The sequence below is a fragment of the Pelobates fuscus genome, chromosome 3 (genome assembly GCF_036172605.1).
Source record: "Pelobates fuscus isolate aPelFus1 chromosome 3, aPelFus1.pri, whole genome shotgun sequence".
NCBI classification, from domain to species: domain Eukaryota; kingdom Metazoa; phylum Chordata; class Amphibia; order Anura; family Pelobatidae; genus Pelobates; species Pelobates fuscus.
In genome coordinates this window covers 50641457-50647456 of record NC_086319.1, presented here as the reverse complement: position 1 = coordinate 50647456, position 6000 = coordinate 50641457, and positions in this window count along the sequence as shown.

The following is a 6000-nucleotide window of genomic DNA, read 5'->3' as shown; positions in this document are numbered from 1 at the left end:
TCTTCCTTGACTTGGCTAAGCAACATGTATTTGGGACAATATATATATATATATATATATATATATATATTTGTGGTCGGTTAATATCGATATTGTGAAATACCTTGTGACTGGAATTAAGTCGGTGTGGTATGCTGGAACCGACGTAGGGGTAGGCCTGTAAAAGGAGGCAAAAGGAAATTCAAAAAACACACACTAATTGCAATATAATTATCACATAAGATTTGTTTGCCTTACCTCTTAACAGTTGTGTAATGTTCTGTATAACATAGCTGATTTCCAGTGAACCTAATTTATTATGTGTACAACGTACCGCTACTGCATGCAGTACTTAATTTGAATGGATGTTCTAAATAGGAGTTAGGGTCCCAACCTAATCTAACACAAGGAGTACGAATGTATAACCGCATTTAGAAGTAGTTAGGGGATTATTTAGTAGAGCAAGTGTCTTATTGTCTGGTTTAAATGTTGGCCTGCCATGAGGTAGTGTCTGTACCTTCTTAAAATTTCTTTGAGGAGACATGATTTGCCAATTAGCTGTGATCATGAAGTTGTAGGGCTCAGGAATTGTCAGGGTTTCTTTGCTGTTTTAACCCCTTAAGGACCAAACTTCTGGAATAAAAGGGAATCATGACATGTCACACATGTCATGTGTCCTTAAGGGGTTAAACAGCAACCGTTTCCGTTTCAGTGATTGAGTTTTCAGCTGCAATTACTATGAGCTGCTTCTGCTTGTTGCCACGGTTACTCACCTGTGTGTAGTAATCAACCCTGCTGCTAATCAGTTCTGCCTATTTAAGCAGCTAAGCCCAGAACCTCCTTGCCCTTGCGTGGTTTCCTGTTTCCCAGAAGTCTCCTTGTTCCTGTGTTTCCTGTTTGTTCCTGGTTCCTGACTCCGGCCTTGTTCCTGACTCCGCTGCTCTCCGTGCTCCTGATCCCTGGCTTGTCTGATTACCCGCTCTGGTGACTGACCCCTGCTTGATTCCTGGACTTTGCTTTTGTTATTTATTTGTTATTTATCAATAAAGGTGTGTTTGCATCTAGTTCCGTCTCTGTCTGGTTCCTGGTCCCTGACAGGAACCCTTGCAAGGTTAAAGGCCCAGAGGTTTTAAGACCGGGTTTGTGTGGTACGGATGCTGTCTAGGGAGTCTGAAACTGCCTGGAATTCCCATCCGTGTATGTTGTTGTGGAGTGATGAACCCATTATTTATACCTGGTGTTCCACTGAATCCTGGAAGAATGTCATGTCTCTGTCGTATGTATTCTTAGTGAAAGCGAATAATGCTATAGGTGATAACTTATTGTCGAGTCCTAATACCTGGGCAACCAGATGAGGACGTTAAAATGTGGATTACGCTCGGGTGTTTGTCAGTTGGGTGAGGTACGAGACCAAGTGTCTCTTTGTCAGTAATCCCTAATAGTAATGCAAATGTTGCAACCCAGGATAGTGGTTCATCTGTACAAAAGATTGGGGGTTGGTCAGAACCAACTTGTCCAATGTTGCCTTCTTGAAACATACTGAAAAAGAATGTTACAACAACAATTAACTGATTAATAACAATACGGTTAAACAATGTAGAACTGGCTGGCTAACTAGTGCCGAAGCGAAAAAGCTCTCTACCCCGTGACAAATGAGGCCCTGCTAGTTGCCAAGCGGCTGGTGAGAGGCTCTATCTATGATTTGGGCATGGGGCTCGAGCCACTAGCGTGGTGGCAGGGTGTTGACCTCTCGTGACAGTAAAAGATCCAAAAACGTGTGGTCGTGACAGGTGAGGCTCTGTCTATAAAACCCGATAGGTGGGTGATTGCGAGGCTCTAACTATGATTTGGGTTGAGGGGCGAAAATCTCCATGTTGAGATTGGGGAGTTGGCCTCGCGGGACCAGCTACGTTGGACGACTAAGGCCAGCTCCTAACCCTAGATAGCCAGTTCTCTGACCCTAGACGGGGGCTTTATGAGGGGGTAACGTAACGTATTTAGTGACACCCAAGTTGTGGTTTGTAAAAGTACCTTGAAATACCTGCGTCAGAGTAGGAAAGAAAACAAGAGAGGGAAAGGAGGAGGACAGAAGAGGAAAAGAACTGTGGTCGAGGGATAGGAGAGAGAGAAAATTAGGTTTAGCATATTGTAATTCTTGGAGACCTAGTGGATCATATAGTATACTTAGGCCTAGAGGGTGCTGAAGATTCCCGGGCAGGGGCGGGCTGGGCCGGGGGGCAGGGTGGCAATTGCCCCCCAGGCCGCCCTAAATCCAGGGCTGCCCACATCCAGTGGCTGAACTACCGGGTCGGAGCTGCGTCCAGGCCCATCACACCAGGGGGCCTGGCTGCTCTGTAGACCCCTGCTGGCAGGACTGGCTTCCCTTGCAAAACTGCTATTTAGTATATTGCTAATTCGGCAATATACTAAATAGAAATTATCCTACCTCACTGATTGGCCGATCGGCCAGTAACCTCAGTAAGGGGCAGAGTGAGGTGCAGATGGAGGTCCCGCTGCATTCATTGTTTGGGTGTGCCGCGGAGTCACACTGGAACTCAATGCCTAACCCTCACCTCTTCCTGGGCGGAGTTCTGGCAGAGCTGCCTCCATATCCTGCCTGCAGGGCCCCTCCCTCAGTTCCCAGGATGCCAGCACTTAGACAGCACAGGGGAGCACAGAGCAAGCCCAGCAGACCTCAGGCCCCCAGGATTTCCTGTCCCAGCTTGCAGCAGTGGCACACAGGATCAAGGTGAGTGAAATACTCTCCATCACCTCTTCCTGCACACATAGGAGGCTGTCTCTTCCTGGCTCTACTTCTTTCTGTGTGTCTCACTTCCTTTCTGTCTCTCAAGTTTTTTAACTGTCTTAGGCTCTCCTTTCCTTGTATCACTCTCTGTCTCTCTATAGCTTTCTAGCTGTCTCTAGATCTCCTTTCCTTGTGTCACTCTCTGTCTCTCTAGTTTTCTAGCTGTCTCAGTCTCTCCTTTCCTTGTGTTACTCTGTCTCTCTCTAGCTGTCTTAGTCTCTCCTTTCCTTGTATCACTCTCTGTCTCTCTATAGCTTTCTAGCTGTCTCTAGATCTCCTTTCCTTGTGTCACTCTCTGTCTCTCTAGTTTTCTAGCTGTCTCAGTCTCTCCTTTCCTTGTGTTACTCTGTCTCTCTCTAGCTGTCTCTGGCTCTCCTTTCCTTGTGTCACTCTCTGTCTCTCTATGGTTTTATAGTTGTCTCAGTCTCTCCTTTCCTTGTGTCACTCTCTGTCTCTCTATGGTTTTCTAGCTGTCTCAGTCTCTCCTTTCCTTGTGTCACTGTTTGTCTCTCTCTAGCTGTCTCTGGCTCTCCTTTCCTTGTGTCACTCTCTGTCTCTCCATCTCTTTACATGTGTAGCTCTGTCTCCCTTTGGCTATCTGTCTCGGTCTCTCCCTCCCTATCTCCCTCTCTGTTTCTTTGTCTCTCTCTCAAACAGCCACAAATACAATCACACTCAGCCAGCTCTCACACCCACACAATCACACTCATCCAACTACACACATACATGTAACACTCACCCAGCAACAGTACAATCACACAAAGAAACCATACACATGTCAACCATGTGTATTGCTTAGTGGGGAGTGACGAGGAGTGAAAATATGCACCAGGTAGAGTGACAAGGGGGCCCTACTTTAATTCTTGCACAGGGGCCCAGTGGTCCCCAGTTATGCCCCTCGTTGCCCCCCATGGGCCCGCGGTACTGGTACTGTGGTTGAACTGGGGCCCACACACTAAGGGGGACCACCGGGTGACCCATACACAGCAAGAAGAGCTAGACCCCAACTCCCAAGCACCCTAGCCAGCACACTGGACCTCAGGAAAGGTACCAGCAAAGGTAGGAAACTGTCTTTAAAAGTGTAAAGTGTGTGTGTGTGTGTGTGTCAGTAGGTCTGTGTGTGTGTGTGTCAGTAGGGCTGTGTGTGTGTGTGTGTCAGTAGGTCTGTGTGTGTGTGTGTGCAAGTATGTCTGTGTGTGTGTGCAAGTATGTATGTCTCTGTGTGTGTGCCAGTTTGTCTGTGTCTGTGTGAGTTAGTATGCCTGTAACTGTGTTTCTGTCAGTGAGTGTGCGTGTGTGTGTCAAATCAGCAAGTGTGTGTGCCTGTCAGTGAGTGTGTCTGTTTAGGTGACTGCCCCCCCTTTCAATCACATGGGAAACGTGTTTTTACTCTCCTCTTGTTGCGATGGGCCACTTGACTGGATTTGCCCCCCAGGCCTAACGCTGCCAGCCCTCCCCTGTTCCCGGGATAGCTAATAGTTCCCGGGATAGTTAATTATAACTGAACACTTTAATGCAAGAGAAATGCCTACTAGCTTCTCTAGGCAGACAAGGACTATGTCAATCACAGATAAAGATAATTTCCAGAAATGGTGGGGAAGTATGCCAAATAACGACTTTAATACTTTACACATTGGTTTATGAGGGGGAGCAAATAGAGCTAAAAAAGGAGGTCTTAACTGAGAAGAATGGACAGAACTTTTAGAATATACTATGGGGCCTTTGGCTAGTAGACTATTCGGATTTGAAAACAGTGTGTCTGATCAGGCAGGAAGAATTGCTGCAACTAGTTTCAATCTACTTAGCATAGAGAAAGAAATCACGAATATTACGATGAGGCCAGCAGATGGTCCTAGAGAGGTAGCTCAAAGGATATTGTTCTGGTAAACGCTACGCCAACCTCAACAGCCTCTGGTCTTGGGCTCACCAGAACACATTGCTAAAGTAATGGAAGCCCTTCCCTGGGAGTGTCAAGAATTTGTGAGGCTTTTTGATCCAACATTAGCAGACTTAGAAATTGTACTAACTAGAGCTGACAATTGTTGGATCAAGCATCCTTCTCTGTTACAGCCATAAGAACATTCAAGGTTGACTCTGGTAAATATATAGATGGTAAATGGAGAAGCCAGAGGTGGGATGTACCCCAGAACAAGAGGGATAATGAGAACTGGAGACCAAAACAGGACTTTGACAAAAGATGGAGAGATCCACAGAGGGACCGTAGAAATAGGGACAGTGCAAGCCTCAGGAGCCTCAGGCAATCAACAATAATTTTAATAATAATACCTGGGATAGGCTAAAAATAAGAGATAATAACTGGGAAAATCACAGTTGGGGAGAAAAACATAGAAATAACAGGAACAGTTATTGGGAGAATAATTGGAGAATGAACCATAGATGGAATGAGCATCAGACCAATAGACGGGACTGGGATAATTGGAGGAATAAAGAAGGGAATAGAGACTACTGGGACCTAAAGAAACAGACTGAAAGATTGGAGGCAGATGTGAAAGCACTGAGGGAACAGATGAGAGAGGAGGAAAAGATTGATCAATTGGGGGGTCCCAGCAATTAATAACTCTCATAATTTTGTATCTCTCTACATCTGTATGTATGTTTGTTTTTCTTTTGTTTTGATTCTTTCTCTGAGTTTTCCAGTCTCCCATATAGCTATACATTTCTAATGATGAGATCTAGTGTTCCCACAGAGCAAGGCAAAGCTGCATTAGGATGATGATGTGTGTCAACAGAAGATTGTGGTGGATCCTTGTTACAGGATGGATAAGTATAAGCTGTATCACAGTAGGGATGGGAGACAGGCAATGCGGGCAGAAGATACTCCAAATAAGGGAGTCAGTTTAAAAAGCTACATTTTAATAATCCTTCTATTCCTCCAAGGTGTCCGGAACAACGGCAGCAGTGGTTTAGACAAAGCAGGGAGTCAGGAAAAACTGCACATATTTGCAGCCCTTCTGGGAGGAGTCGGAACTGGATTAAGAATATGGAATTCCGCAAATATCACATCCAGTCCTACACACTCTACAAACTCTGCCACTAGTACTCATTCTCATAATTACACTATACTTTTGTGTGGCAATGATATAGATGAGGAAGAAACTTGAAAAGGGGGATATATTTTTTTTTGTTTTTGTTTCTCTCTCTCTCATACATTCTTCAATAAAAGTTTTACATTGCACATACATACATATTTAACA